Here is a 15,237-nt window from a genome sequence, read left to right on the forward strand (position 1 = left end):
CAAATACGTTGGTGTGAATCCGGCCTTAAGGGACCTTTTACGCAGGATGGAATATTCCGCAACAGCGTTCCAGAATATGTCCTCCTACGGAATATTTAGTTCCAAAACCTGCTCTATTGATGGGAAGATTTTGTTGCCAAAGTGAAAATAGCAGAATCCTGCCAGCAATTCTGCATCAAAATTTGCAGTTAGCAATATGGATTTTGGTGTGGAATTCAGGGACGTCATATTCCGAAACGCTGTTGCGGAATATTCAATCCCATGTGAATGGTCCCTGATGCTTCCACTGTGTGCTCCCAAAGTGTAAGGTGAGAATATAGGTCTACGGGCCCCTGCCAAACAAGCCTTGGGTGCAGAGGCGTAACTTGAAGCTCCCGGGCCCCAATGCAAAACTTGTAACAGGGCCCCCAACTATAATGCTTTATTCATAGTACTGGGCTCCCTATATGGAGAAGAGAGGCCTTATGGGCCCCCTAAGGCTCCTGGGCCCGGGTGCAACCGCATCCCCTGCATCCCCCATAGTTACGCCCCTGCTTGGGTGTAAGTTTGGCCCAACTCACATCGTCAATACACGGACACCAGTCTGTGTGCTGTCCGGTTTACATGGATGCAACGCACTGATGTGCATTAGCATGTTCTATTTCTAAGAATAGGACATACTTTGAGTCTTTCACACGGACCATCGGTCCACATGAAAAAACATTAATCTATATATACTCATAGGCCTATATCGGGGCTGTGTGCTGACTGTTGATTAACACATATAGCACTTTGCCCCAAATACGGTAGAGTGCACCTAGCCTATATGTGGTCGGGCCTTGAAGACTTGTGCTACAAACTTGCCACCAGATGATATTGTTCCTACTTGGTGTAACAATAGTTTTGTTTTTTTCTGTATCCCTTCAGCCAACGCATGTATATTAATGTTCAGCAATGTTCTTCCTTCTTTTATTTACTGTACCCTATCCAATGAATTTACTGTACTCCGAGGGATATCCGCCGACTTGGATATTCTGCATCTTCTGACTGATATTTTTCAGTAACCTTGTAACAAAGTTCTTAGCAGTATTTCTGTATCTTCTTGGTACTCATATGGTTCGGAAATTATCTTAGGAGCCTCCACATACAGGTACCTTTATACCATAACCACAAGACAGTCACCTACATACGACCATGCAGCGTCCGAGGAGCGGGCCCCATCCTAGGAGACAGTGGGGTAGAGTTTGGGCCTTGTCACCATCTCCCACCCTGAGGGTAACACAGGACCCATCTAAGGAACCCAGGGCAGGCCATTCAAAGGGTAACCCAACCTGTGGTTTACCTTAAGTCCATGCCACCATTCCGTCCTCTGCGCTGAATCCATCAGTTGTGAATAAAGAATACACACACACACAGTTAATGTTTCAGAGCTGAACCGGGAACGGTCGGTAAAACCCATTTACTTGAGTATAACTTGTAACAGTCCACAAGAAATTACATCCACCGTCAGGACTCTGGCGCAGGCGAATCAGTGGTGTGACAGGGAGGAATCACGGGATGACAGACGAATCCACAGTCCCAGTTATCTGTGGGGTTGTGTTCTCTCTCTGCCTCTCTGTCTCTCTCTCTCTCTGTCTGTCTCTCCCAGTCAACACTCACACTTAAGAAGGGGCACTTAGCGCTGCACGGTGGGCTCTTGCATAGTTGTCGTTGTCCAAGTCTTTAGCATAGAGGCCTGGGTAGATTGGGTCGAGGACACACACACGACAATTGCTCGGCCTCTTCCATCTTCTCCACACACAGACTGAAGGTGTCTGAGTGCAGGCAGACTCTCCTCTTCCCAACTCCACTCAAAGAAGAGACTGAAAAGCTCCTCTCATGCACCTTGCAAACACATATATATAAAACAAGGTCACGTGACATACAAGGTACATGACTGACATGATGCTTCTTCTGCCATTGCAGCATTATAAAGAGTAATATGTCATACTGTATGCATTCCCCTTTCTGATGATCTTGTTCCATGTTGGGTGTTATAATCCACAGAACTCCATGGATACGTCTAATATTTGTATCCTTCACAATGGTGGGGGAGTCACATAATTCCATACATGTCCGCATGTGACCAGTTTCGGCTTTCTTGGCACTTTCACGGCTCACAACACATCGCTCAGCTCAGGTACGGAATTGTGGGACAGGGCCAGGGACACGTTGACTTCTTGGCCCCAGCTGTATGCATCATATGGAAATAGGAGGGCTGCATGTGGAGACTCGGGTACAGACATTCCTGGTGAATCACAGTCTGGAACCGGCCATCGACCACGCATCCCACCGCAGCCTCTGCCTGATTTTCATGGTTGTTTTTTTTAATAGCAGTCCAAATGCCAGAACGTCAGCTCTTACACTTGGCAGCTGACAGCTCAGCCGATGCCAGTTCTCTCCCATTGATGGTGAGATGTTTAGCTGCTCCACTGACAGCATTTTCTCTCTGGCACAAAAGATTCGTAAACCGTAACGGATGACTAGTGCTCTGATTTTAAATAAGCAATGGCCAAACACACCAACAATTAGAAACTTCAAGTCGTCATGGCGTACCGTCAGGGTCGCCCTCTTCGCTCACCTGCTCTTGTTGCTGCGGGTGGTTGCTATTCACACTCCTCTCCATGCGGTAGATGCTGCAAGCTTCCCAGCCCCTAGCTTCTGCCTGTAGGGTGCGTGCACACACCTTCCCACAAGTGAACCTGTCATCAGGGTCATGTTCCCCAAACCACGGGCAGCATGAACCCAAGACAGATATGCCGATTTGGCCAATGTCTGGTAAATTCTGAAACTCAGCTGCATTTCAGAAAAAACATACTTAGAAGTTTAATTTGGAGCTCTCAGAACTCTGGAGTCAAAGAGTCAAGACGTGTCAGACTCTTCCTGCCCGCATGCATCATGAAGACTGATAGAGGGATAGGTATGCCAGTCTTGATGGTGCAGGCGCTGTTCTCTATGACTCCAGAGCTCCGACTCAAACTTCTAAGTATGTTTTTCAGGACGGGGTAAACCCCTTCCCATGCCCCGTCTGCACCCTCTGTAATGCGATTTCGGGGTGCTGATGGGCTAGCATGTCAGCCCAGAGCCTACTGAAGGCTTCCAGAGCTGCCATGCATAGATGCCCATCAAGCTCCGCCCATGGAAGGTCTTCATAGGCAACATAAAAAAAAACGTATTCAGTATTGCAGTATATGGTACAAGCGATCAGGTGATTGCAAGTTTCCTAAGGAGACTAAATAAAAGTGCAAAAAATTTTAAGGTTGCTTTCACACCTGCGTTAGGGCAGTTAAAGGTTTTGGTCTCTCTGCTCCATTTTTGGAGGTACCTGTCTTGACCACCCGCTACCGTGGCAGGATCACTCAGGGTGATAAGCTCCCTGGATGTGGCATGACATTGGGTATGCGGTCAATGCTCCATTAATTTTAATGAGAGAGACGCTTGACAAACAGCAAGTTATTCTCTGTCCTATGGATAAGGAATAACTTGCTATTCTGGTACAACCTCTCTAGGGTGGCTTCACACTTGCAAGGGATTTGCACGATTTCCAAGTGCTGTGAAATCGCAAAATTATAAAGCCAATGGCCTCCAATGGTTCTATGCACATTTGCGATGCAGCATTAAAACAAAATCGCGGCATGTCCATTATTTTTGCAAACTCGCTCAATATTTCCAATGGGTCTGGCGGCAGCAGCACCAACCCCATTGAAATCAATGGATGAGGATCGCAATCCTCTGCCACTGCTGTGTGACAGCAGTGGCAGGGGACTCTCCGCGACGAGAATTTTCAAGGGAGGTTGAAATATAACCCCTGCAAAAAAATAATATCTGTAGAAAAAAAAGAATACATGAACTAGGAAGTGCTGATATCTCCGGTGCATCTTCTTCTGCTCCTCTTCTGGCTGGGGATTGAAAATCCCTGCCTCCTGAAGCACTGCCTCTGATTGGTCACAGTGCTCAGCCAATCAGAGGTAGCGCTCAGCATTGAATGACACCGAAAGAAGAAATGACATCACTGCTGTCCATAAGCCATGGCACCTCAACTCTTACAATATGCCAGCTGGAACTCTGACTGGACCATTAATATACAGTATGTTCTGGAACTCATGGACTCATTTTTTTTTCAAATGGCCACCCATTGGGCACATATGTTTGCCCGAACGTTCGTCTGCCTGATCATCGGGCCAAGTAGAAGCGAGAAACATCAGCCGATCGTGCCTTTTTAGTAAGCATACGAATTCTCAGTGGCCGGCAGCACAACTCCCTGTGTGAATGGGGGGATGTACAGCGGACCGATGATGACTGTATAGGGGGAACGATTATATCACTCATCATTTGTCTCTATGCAGACAATCATCTGCCATGTGTGATGTGCTTGGTTTAAAACTAATTAGGTTTATAAGCTCTGACTCCATGAGGAATCCCTGCTGCAGGGAGTCACTGACAGTCAGGGGACGTTATTATTATTGTATTAGTACATATTCTAATAACTATGAAAGGTAACAGAATACTAAATGATAGAGATGCAGATAGAGGAGATGATGCTGGTCACTCCATTCATGCCTTCTTTCATCATACCTCATCTATACTTTCATCCATCCACAACGCCATCTCTACTTCCATTTATACCTTCATCCATCCCTACATCTATTTTTAACTCCATCCTTCCCTCCATCCACCCCTTCATCCATGTTTCCACCCATCCATCCCTACATCTATCTATAACTTCATCCTTCCCTCCATCCACCCCTTCATCCATGTTTCCACCCATCCATCCGTACATCTATCTATAACTCCATCCTTCCCTCCATCCACCCCTTCATCCATGTTTCCACCCATCCATCCCTACATCTATCTATAACTCCATCCTTCCCTCCATCCACCCCTTCATCCATGCTTCCACCCATCAATCCGTACATCCATATTTCATGACCTCTGCGTTAATCTTGCAGTGTTTCCTCCATCCTCTCTCTAGGATTGGCCCCGTCATGAGAACTTTGTCCCAATGTCCAGGAGGCACAGTTTTCCATAGGGACCCCTCTCTTCCCATTAGTCACGGGGACGGAGGGCAGCGCTCATTAACCTCAGTCACCAGGGATTTCTATGCATAATCTGAATGTGACTGCTAAATATTTTCTCAGGATTTAAGTAACTGGTAACAAGATGAATGCAAAAGCGCATCAGATCAAAGGATGCCACCCCCCATCCAAATATATAAATAGCTGTTTACTGACCCCAAATACCTAAATGTGGCTCATGACTTCAGAGTCACATGGTTCATGGAGTAATCACTTTCTGGGCCCTAATGCATTGTAATAGTACGTGGAAACCAACTGTGCTCGAGTATAAAATCCTACACAGCAGAAGTCATCCAATCACATCACAGCTGCTGTAACCTATATGCCAACTATAGTTAAATGGGGCGTTCTGGTATAACCTGGGCATCTTCTGCATATAATTATATATCTACAGCTGGTATAAATTCTACAACTCAGGGACATAGTATCTGGAGCATACTGGTATAACCCGGATATCTCCTGTATATAATTATATATGTATAGCTGGTATAAGTTACGCAACCTGTATATAGCGATATGGAGCATGCTGGTATAACCTGGGTATCTTCTGTATATAATTATATATGTACAGCTGGTATAAGTTATACATCTCCAGTGTATATAGTGATATGGAGCATGCTGGTATAACTTGGGCATCTTCTGTATATAATTATATATGTACAGCTGGTATAAGTTATACATCTCCAGTGTATATAGTGATATGGAGCATGCTGGTATAACCTGGGTATCTCCTGTATATAATTATATATGTATAGCTGGTATAAGTTACGCAACCTGTATATAGCAATATGGAGCATGCTGGTATAACCTGGGTATCTTCTGTATATAATTATATATGTACAGCTGGTATAAGTTATACATCTCCAGTGTATATAGTGATATGGAGCATGCTGGTATAACTTGGGCATCTTCTGTATATAATTATATATGTACAGCTGGTATAAGTTATACATCTCCGGTGTATACAGTGATATGGGGCATGCTGGTATAACCTGGGCATGTTCTGCATATAATTATATATGTATAGCTGGTATAGGTTATACATCTTCTTGTATATAGTGATATAGACCTTGCTGGGTATCTTCTGTATGTAATTATATGCAGTATCTACAGATGCTATAACCTGGACATCTTGTATATAGTGGTATAAACCTCAGTTATGACATCATGACTGTCATCATGGAGGTAGACTGTCCTCAGTGATGATGTTACAGCTCTGCATTTGCCCCAGGATTACCTCCCAGAAGTTTGCACCTTGTGTTTTGACCATTAGTAATTACACCCCCAGCATCGCCTCCTGATATTACTGATTGGTGATGAGTGACTGCTGATATTTGGTGTCAGGTACAGGATTCGGCACTTGGGGAGGGGGGGCTGACACAATCATCAGTACAACGCTCCGCTGATACAATGCTCCCGGCTCTGCTACAATGAGCGCATTGAGAACTTTCTCCATACTGAATGATGAATTGTCTTCTTGTCCCGCAGCGCCAGTCACCTCAGGAGGAGAAGAAGCTGTGAGCGTCCCTGGGATGCTGAGGAGGTCCGGGGGTCAATAGACTCTGACACTTTCTGCATAAGACAAGGTAATGTAGGCAAAATCTGTAATATAACATATACCTTAAAGCCGCCTTCACACGAGCAGAAGCAGATTTGCTGAGCGCTACGTACTTGCAGAATAAACAATGCTTTATGCATGCGCATCGGCATATTTTACTGTACCTTTTGCGCCCTCAAGGCATGTTTTCTATCCGCAGCAAAGAAAGACGCACCAATTGAAATGCTCATTAACTCCAGATCTTTTCTTTTCCCACCAGAATTGCGCAGTTTTTCATGCATATCCTTGCATATTGCACACGCATTTTTGCACCCACCCCTTCCCCCCACCATTGACTTCTATGGGGACCTTTGGGTGCAAAAATCCACAGAAAAACAGATCATGTTCTATTTTTTTTTTTTTTTGCGCAACCAAAAAACAGTAATGTGAAAGAACTCATTGGGTTCTATTATCTGCATATTGTGCATGCAAATACGCCCGTGTGAAGGCGGCCTAAGTCTGTGAATCTATACGTCTACATCACAGTAGATAAATGTACTTGACCTGATGTTATTCCCAGGAAGTACAGTATTAAGGGCTTGTTCCTGTGAACACCTGTTTAACCCTTTCAGGACCATAATCGATTCAATCGAATTTGGGGGTAGTTTAAAACTATGGGACAAATATGTTCCTTGGTCCTCAAAGGGTTAAGCACTATTGTAGAAATAGTGATAATCCAAGCAAAAAGAATCGCAGCACGTCCGAGTCTCGGACAAGAATGTGCAATGTTCTGTACATGGGACGGCACACGGAAGGGATGTCTGTGTGCTGTCCAATGTGAGTTGCACCCAAGCCATGTATATTTGTGTGGTTGCTGCTGGTAACTCTGTTATACGTCGGGGGACTCCTTTTAAGTGGTATGAAGAGCCCCCAATAATAGTGTTGGAGGTGGTCTATCAGTCAGATTGGAAGTTATCATTGTTGGTGTGAACAGAAAAATCTAAAACAACCCACAGCTCACGAATTGTGGGATTACCGCTGGTTCCCAGCATATGGTAACATCTCTGCTGGACTTGCTACCATCTATCAGCTCAGATAATCCTCTGTGGGATATACACAGCTGAAGCACACGTCTCTGTACTGGACTCCAGGCTGAAAAAATGTTACCTGCCCTGATACATTGTAACACGCCCTCAGCTGTGAGAAGTATTAGGTCAGGATGGGTTTTCAGTATTCATGATTGAAACATTTAGCCTGGGTTCTCACACGCCGGATTCCCGGCGGAAATTCCGCAGTTTGGCCGCAGCGAAAAACCACGAGATTTCCGCCGGGAGAAGCGCTGCTTCAAAACCCACGGCACTTAGCTCGCTCTTCTGCTGCGGCCGGCGCTCCCATAGAGGGGAGCGCGGCCGCAGCGGAGGGAGAAAAAGAATGAGCATACTGCGACCGGCTAATCCGCGCCTTAGTGCCGGCTTTGCCACGGTGGATTTGCCTTCCCGTGTGGACGAGATTTCTGAGAAATCTCATCCACATGGCTGGCCAATCCCGGGATTAGCGGCGGCAGGCGCATTTGCGGCGGCGAAATTCCGGACGGAATTTCTGCGGCAAATCCGCCCCGTGTGAACCCAGCCTAAATATCTCCATTTGCTGACAACAAGCAGCGTCTTGAAAATAGTGCAAAATTGAAACATAAAGCATATTTAAGAGTTGTAGAACTGCACAGTATACAAGGATATATATATATATATATATATATATATATATATATATATATATATATATATAATGTGTTACTGGCAGGATTATTCACGTGGACCCCAGAGTCATCCTTACTGATTGTTGCGTCTCTGCTCCCCTCACAGTTCTCTCTGCCGTCTCTGTTCCTCTTAGGCTGGGTTCACACAGGGCGGAATTTCCCTGCGGACAATCTTAAGCCTAAGAGTTAGTGGATGAGATCTGCAAAAATGTTGTCCACACACTGTGGACAGTCTGTTGTTGAAACGGACATGCTGCAGCTTTGAATTCCAATTGCATCGCCGCTTCCGCTGTGGGCTCTCTTCTCTCTATGGGGAGAGATGGCCACAGTAGAATACAAGTGGACAAGACGCTTCAAACTGGCGCAGAACAGCGCATGCTTTGAAGCTACTTTTCTGTTGCGGAAACCTCGCAGAATTTTTGTGCGGTCCCACTGCGGACATTCCACAAGATTTCCGTGGGATTTCTACGCTGTGTGAACCCAGCCCTACACTTCTTAAACATTTCTCTCCGCTGTTTCTGCCCCCCCCCCCCCCCCCAACTTCTCACACTGTCTCTGCTTCTCTCTGCTATCTCTGCTCCCCCTAGGGCATGTTCACATATAACTACCAGATCCTTGTTAGATTTTTCTGATGTGGATCTGACAGTTCAATCCGTGGCAGGACTGTGAGGCCGAGCTTCTGAGTTCCGGTGAGAATTTTTACGTGGATCCAGACAAGTGTGGCCACCATATGTGGTTTTTGTGTGGGAATTGCTTCAAGAAATGAAACTTCAATTTTTGTTTTTCGCAATGGAAAATTTTAAAGTTTATGTACAAAAAAATCACGCTATATGAACTAAGGTTCAGTTTTGCACAGCTTTCAATAGAATGCTTAAGTACTGCAGATTTCACTGCACTCAAATCGACCGCAAAATCCCCTCCACCCACGTAAATGAGGTCTTACTTATGTCTCGGCTGTCTCTGCTCCCCTCGTATGTCTGTGGGCTTTCTCTGCTCCTCTCGTACGTCTCTCGGCTGTCTCTGCTCCCCGCGTACGTCTCTCGGCTGTCTCTGCTCCCCGCGTAGTCTCTCGGCTGTCCCTGCTCCCCGCGTAGTCTCTCGGCTGTCCCTGCTCCCCGCGTAGTCTCTCGGCTGTCCCTGCTCCCCGCGTAGTCTCTCGGCTGTCCCTGCTCCCCGCGTAGTCTCTCGGCTGTCTCTGCTCCCCGCGTAGTCTCTCGGCTGTCTCTGCTCCCCGCGTGCGTCTCTCGTCTGCCTCTGCTCCCCGCGTGCGTCTCTCGTCTGCCTCTGCTCCCCGCGTGCGTCTCTCGTCTGCCTCTGCTCCCCGCGTGCGTCTCTCGTCTGCCTCTGCTCCCCGCGTGCGTCTCTCGTCTGCCTCTGCCCCCCGCGTGCGTCTCTCGTCTGCCTCTGCCCCCCGCGTGCGTCTCTCGGCTGCCTCTGCCCCCCTCGTGCGTCTCTCGGCTGCCTCTGCCCCCCTCGTGCGTCTCTCGGCTGCCTCTGCCCCCCTCGTGCGTCTCTCGGCTGCCTCTGCCCCCCTCGTGCGTCTCTCGGCTGCCTCTGCCCCCCTCGTGCGTCTCTCGGCTGCCTCTGCCCCCCTCGTGCGTCTCTCGGCTGCCTCTGCCCCCCTCGTGCGTCTCTCGGCTGCCTCTGCCCCCCTCGTGCGTCTCTCGGCTGCCTCTGCCCCCCTCGTGCGTCTCTCGGCTGCCTCTGCCCCCCTCGTGCGTCTCTCGGCTGCCTCTGCCCCCCTCGTGCGTCTCTCGGCTGCCTCTGCCCCCCTCGTGCGTCTCTCGGCTGCCTCTGCCCCCCTCGTGCGTCTCTCGGGTGCCTCTGCCCCCCGCGTGCGTCTCTCGGCTGCCTCTGCCCCCCGCGTACGTCTCTCGGCTGCCTCTGCTCCCCGCGTGCGTCTCTCGGCTGCCTCTGCCCCCCGCGTGCGTCTCTCGGCTGCCTCTGCTCCCCTCGTGCCTCTCTCGGCTGCCCCTGCTCCTCTTACACTTCTTTTAGGGCTGTTCCTTTTCTCCTCCTACATCTCATCACAGGCTACGATCTTACCGTGATATAAAGTAATCTCCAGGAGGTTCCGGATTTTGATACAGATCACAGATCAATAGGATAAGGGGCCTTCCTGTTATTCTGCGCTATATATAGAGACAAGAACTATATTTAACTTATACAGACTCCTGGGGAAAGTCAGGGAAGGGGGATAAGTTATGAGATGGACAACAGAGCCAATCCCCTGTAGCCAAGGACAACAAGTTCTTCTGTCTTTAGCAACAAGCCGCGGTCCTGGAGGCCCTTATGCGGTGACGGAGCCGCAGCTGGAGTTTACTAACCTGAGGTGCTTCCTCGGAAACGCCCTCATCAACTGAAAAGGGTGGGGGGATAAAGCTCTGCAGAAAGAAAATAAGTGGCAGGATGCATCTTATTAGGTTCACCACAGTGAGTTCTTTGGATTAATTCCTGTCTGAAAATCCTGCTGCATCTTCATGATTTCATAGTACATGTGGAGGCGGCAAGTGCTGCGACATGGTCCAAGTGCCAGTAAAAATACCTTGTACATACATAACTGCAGATTCAGCAATGTGCCCATGGGCATACATGCCACAGAGAAGAGTATGTGGTTGCTGGAGGCCCCTTTGTTCTATGTGCACCACTATTACCAGTTCCAAGAATACAGGTCCTCACGTAGCTTCCAGACAAGTGTGGTCACCATCAGATACACCGGGGTGTGCCTTTACATCCATTCAAGTGCTGTATGCAGGCACTCCTCTACTATAGTATACTGCTGTGTAGGGCATAACTGGCTATAAAAAACAGTGTCTAAGGGCCCTTTTACACGGAGTGATTATCGTTGGATCGTGCAAATCTGAAAAATAATCATTTAATGTAAACCTGCCAGCGACTCAATAACGAATGATTTGTTTGCTTATCTTTCGGTGTTTCGTTTTGGCAGGCATAAAAATCAAACGACGATCAGCCTGCGTGAACAGGCAGTCATTGATCTATGAACGACTGCCTGCTTACTGTGAATGGAGGTGGGAAGCTGGAAGAGATCTCCAGCCCGCGTCGCCTCCATTCACTGAACGATTATCGCTTGTGTGTGAAAGCATCGGAGCGACAACCACTAGGATGACAATCATCCCATCTCAAAGAACCTTAATTGTAGGTGCCATACAGTATACTGCTTAAATAGTAGTGCGATACTGTATGTTGTGCAAATAATACTTCCATACAGCTCTGAAAAACAATGCTATACTCTGCCACAAGTTCCATGCAGCGCAAAAAAATATCCTGCACAATGCTTAAATAGCAGTGCTAGCAATGTAAATACAACATTACTGCTCAAGTAATACCGACATACAATGACCATATAACAGCTTTATACATAGTAATCTACTGGTAATAACACTATGCAAGTGCAGCGTCCCGTAGTGTGACCCCAGACACAAGGCACACGTTGAGGAGCTGGGAGGGAAGAGTGGTCACTTGTCACTGTGGCACTTACCACGCTTCCTCCCGAAGGGACATATGTAGCCTCTGCCAGAGCAGCCCTGGGACTCTTCCGGACACCCTCAGGGATTGGGATGCCTAATAAACTGTAGGACAGGGATAGTAGATGTCACGGGTGACTCCACCGTTCTGTTACCCACTGGTATAACCCTTGGCGTTAATAATGGAGCCGCAGACAACAGTAACATACCTGCGAACAGTCAGGGCCTGGCAAAACTTTACTGAACACAAGTTCCAGATGATGGTACAATTTACACCAAATTGGCAGTGCAGGTAAAGAAGCAGACTTGAGAGTACGTCCACTTGGTAATCCCAGACTTCAAGATGGCTGCATGTGAAAACAAATGGGTGTACCTCTATGCGGTATTCCCAGACTTCAAGACGGCTGCGTAAGAATAATTATCATTATGTACAAGAATAACACTACTATAATACTGCCCCCTATGTAAAAGAATATAACTACTATAATACTGACCCCTATGTACAAGAATATCTCCACTATAATACTGCCCCCTATGTACAAGAATATAAATACTATAATACTGCTTCCTATGTACAAGAATATGACTACTATAATACTTTCCCCTATGTACAAGAATATACCTACTATAATACTGCCTCCTATGTACAAGAATATAACTACTATAATACTGTCCCCATATGTACAAGAATATAACTACTATAATATTGCCCCTATGTACAAGAATATAACTACTATAATACTGCCCCCTATGTACAAGAATACAACTACTATAATACTGCTCCTATGTACAAGAATATAACTACTATAATACTGCTCCTATGTACAAGAATATAACTACTATAATACTGCCTCCTATGTACAAGAATATAACTACTATAATACTGCTCCTATGTACAAGAATATAACTACTATAATACTGCCCCCTATGTACAGGAATATAACTCCTATAATACTGCCCCCTATGTACAAGAATATAACTACTATAATACTGCTCCTATGTACAAGAATATAACTACTATAATACTGCCTCTATGCACAAGAATATAACTACTATAATACTGCTCCTATGTACAAGAATATAACTACTATAATACTGCCCCCTATGTACAAGAATATAACTACTATAATACTGCCTCTTATGTACAAGAATATAACTACTATAATACTGCCCCCTATGTACAAGAATATAACTACTATAATACTGCTCCTATGTACAAGAATATAACTACTATAATACTGCTCCTATGTACAAGAATATAACTACTATAATACTGCCCCCTATGAACAAGAATATAACTACTATAATACTGCCTTTATGCACAAGAATATAACTACTATAATACTGCCTCTATGTACAAGAATATAACTACTATAATACTGCCTCTATGTACAAGAATATAACTACTATAATACTGCTCCTATGAACAAGAATATAACTACTATAATACTGCCCCCTAAGTACAAGAATATAACTACTATAATACTGCCTCTTATGTACAAGAATATAACTACTATAATACTGCCCCCTATGTACAGGAATATAACTCCTATAATACTGCCCCCTATGTACAAGAATATAACTACTATAATACTGCCCCCTATGAACAAGAATATAACTACTATAATACTGCCCTCTATGTACAGGAATATAACTACTATAATACTGCCCCCTATGTACAAGAATATAACTACTATAATACTGCCCCCTATGTACAAGAATATAACTACTATAATACTGCTCCCTATGTACATGAATATAACTACTATAATACTGCCCCCTATGTACAAGAATATAACTACTATAATACTGCCCCCTATGTACAAGAATATAACTACTATAATACTGCTCCTATGTACAAGAATATAACTACTATAATACTGCCCCCTATGAACAAGAATATAACTACTATAATACTGCCTCTATGCACAAGAATATAACTACTATAATACTGCCTCTATGTGCAAGAATATAACTACTATAATACTGCCTCCTATGTACAAGAATATAACTACTATAATACTGCCCCCTATGTACAAGAATATAACTACTATAATACTGCTCCTATGTACAAGAATATAACTACTATAATACTGCTCCTATGTACAAGAATATAACTACTATAATACTGCCTCTTATGTACAAGAATATAACTACTATAATACTGCCTCTATGCACAAGAATATAACTACTATAATACTGCCTCTATGTGCAAGAATATAACTACTATAATACTGCTCCTATGTACAAGAATATAACTACTATAATACTGCCCCCTATGTACAAGAATATAACTACTATAATACTGCCTCTTATGTACAAGAATATAACTACTATAATACTGCCCCCTATGTACAGGAATATAACTCCTATAATACTGCCCCCTATGTACAAGAATATAACTACTATAATACTGCCCCCTATGAACAAGAATATAACTACTATAATACTGCCTCTATATACAAGAATATAACTACTATAATACTGCCTCTATGTACAAGAATATAACTGCTATAATACTCCTCTCTTATGTACAATCATATAACTACTATAATACTGCCTCCTATTTACAAGAATATAACTACTATAATACTGCCCACTATGTACAAGAATATAACTACTATAATACTGCCCCTATGTACAAGAATATAACTACTATAATACTGCCCCCTAGGTACAAGAATATAACTACTATAATACTGCCCCCTATGTACAAGAATATAACTACTATAATACTGCCCCCTATGTACAAGAATATAACTACTATAATACTGCCCCTATGTACAAGAATATAACTACTATAATACTGCCCCCTAGGTACAAGAATATAACTACTATAATACTGCCCCCTATGTACAAGAATATAACTACTATAATACTGCCCCCTATATACAAGAATATAACTACTATAATACTGCCCCCTATGTACAAGAATATAACTACTATAATACTGCCCCCCATGAACAAGAATATAACTACTATAATACTGCCTCTATGTACAAGAATATAACTACTATAATACTGCCCCCTATGTACAGGAATATAACTATTATAATACTGCCTCCTATGTGCAAGAATATAACTACTATAATACTGACCCCTATGTACAAGAATATAACTACTATAATACTGCCTCTATGTACAAGAATATAACTACTATAATACTGCCCCCCATGAACAAGAATATAACTACTATAATACTGCCTCTATGTACAAGAATATAACTACTATAATACTGCCCTCTATGTACAAGAATATAACTACTATAATATTGCCACCTGTGTATAATATAATAGAGAGTTGAATGGGTTGCACAATCTGCCAGTTTTCAGTCAGGTTCATTTCTGGTTGAGTCCGGGACAGAGA

At 44.5% G+C, this 15,237-nt stretch overlaps 1 protein-coding gene across 1 annotated transcript in view; it reads left to right on the plus strand.

Annotated features, from left to right (window-relative positions):
- Window positions 1–15,237, plus strand: part of GJC2 (gap junction protein gamma 2) — a 60,021-nt gene that overhangs the window by 7,279 nt on the left and 37,505 nt on the right. Inside the window, exon 2 of the mRNA XM_066584864.1 lies at window positions 6,582–6,679. The gene's annotated coding sequence lies outside the window, so the exon portion shown is untranslated. The remainder of the gene's footprint in view (window positions 1–6,581; window positions 6,680–15,237) is intronic.

Source organism: Eleutherodactylus coqui, chromosome 12 (genome assembly GCF_035609145.1).
Source record: "Eleutherodactylus coqui strain aEleCoq1 chromosome 12, aEleCoq1.hap1, whole genome shotgun sequence".
NCBI lineage: Eukaryota > Metazoa > Chordata > Amphibia > Anura > Eleutherodactylidae > Eleutherodactylus > Eleutherodactylus coqui.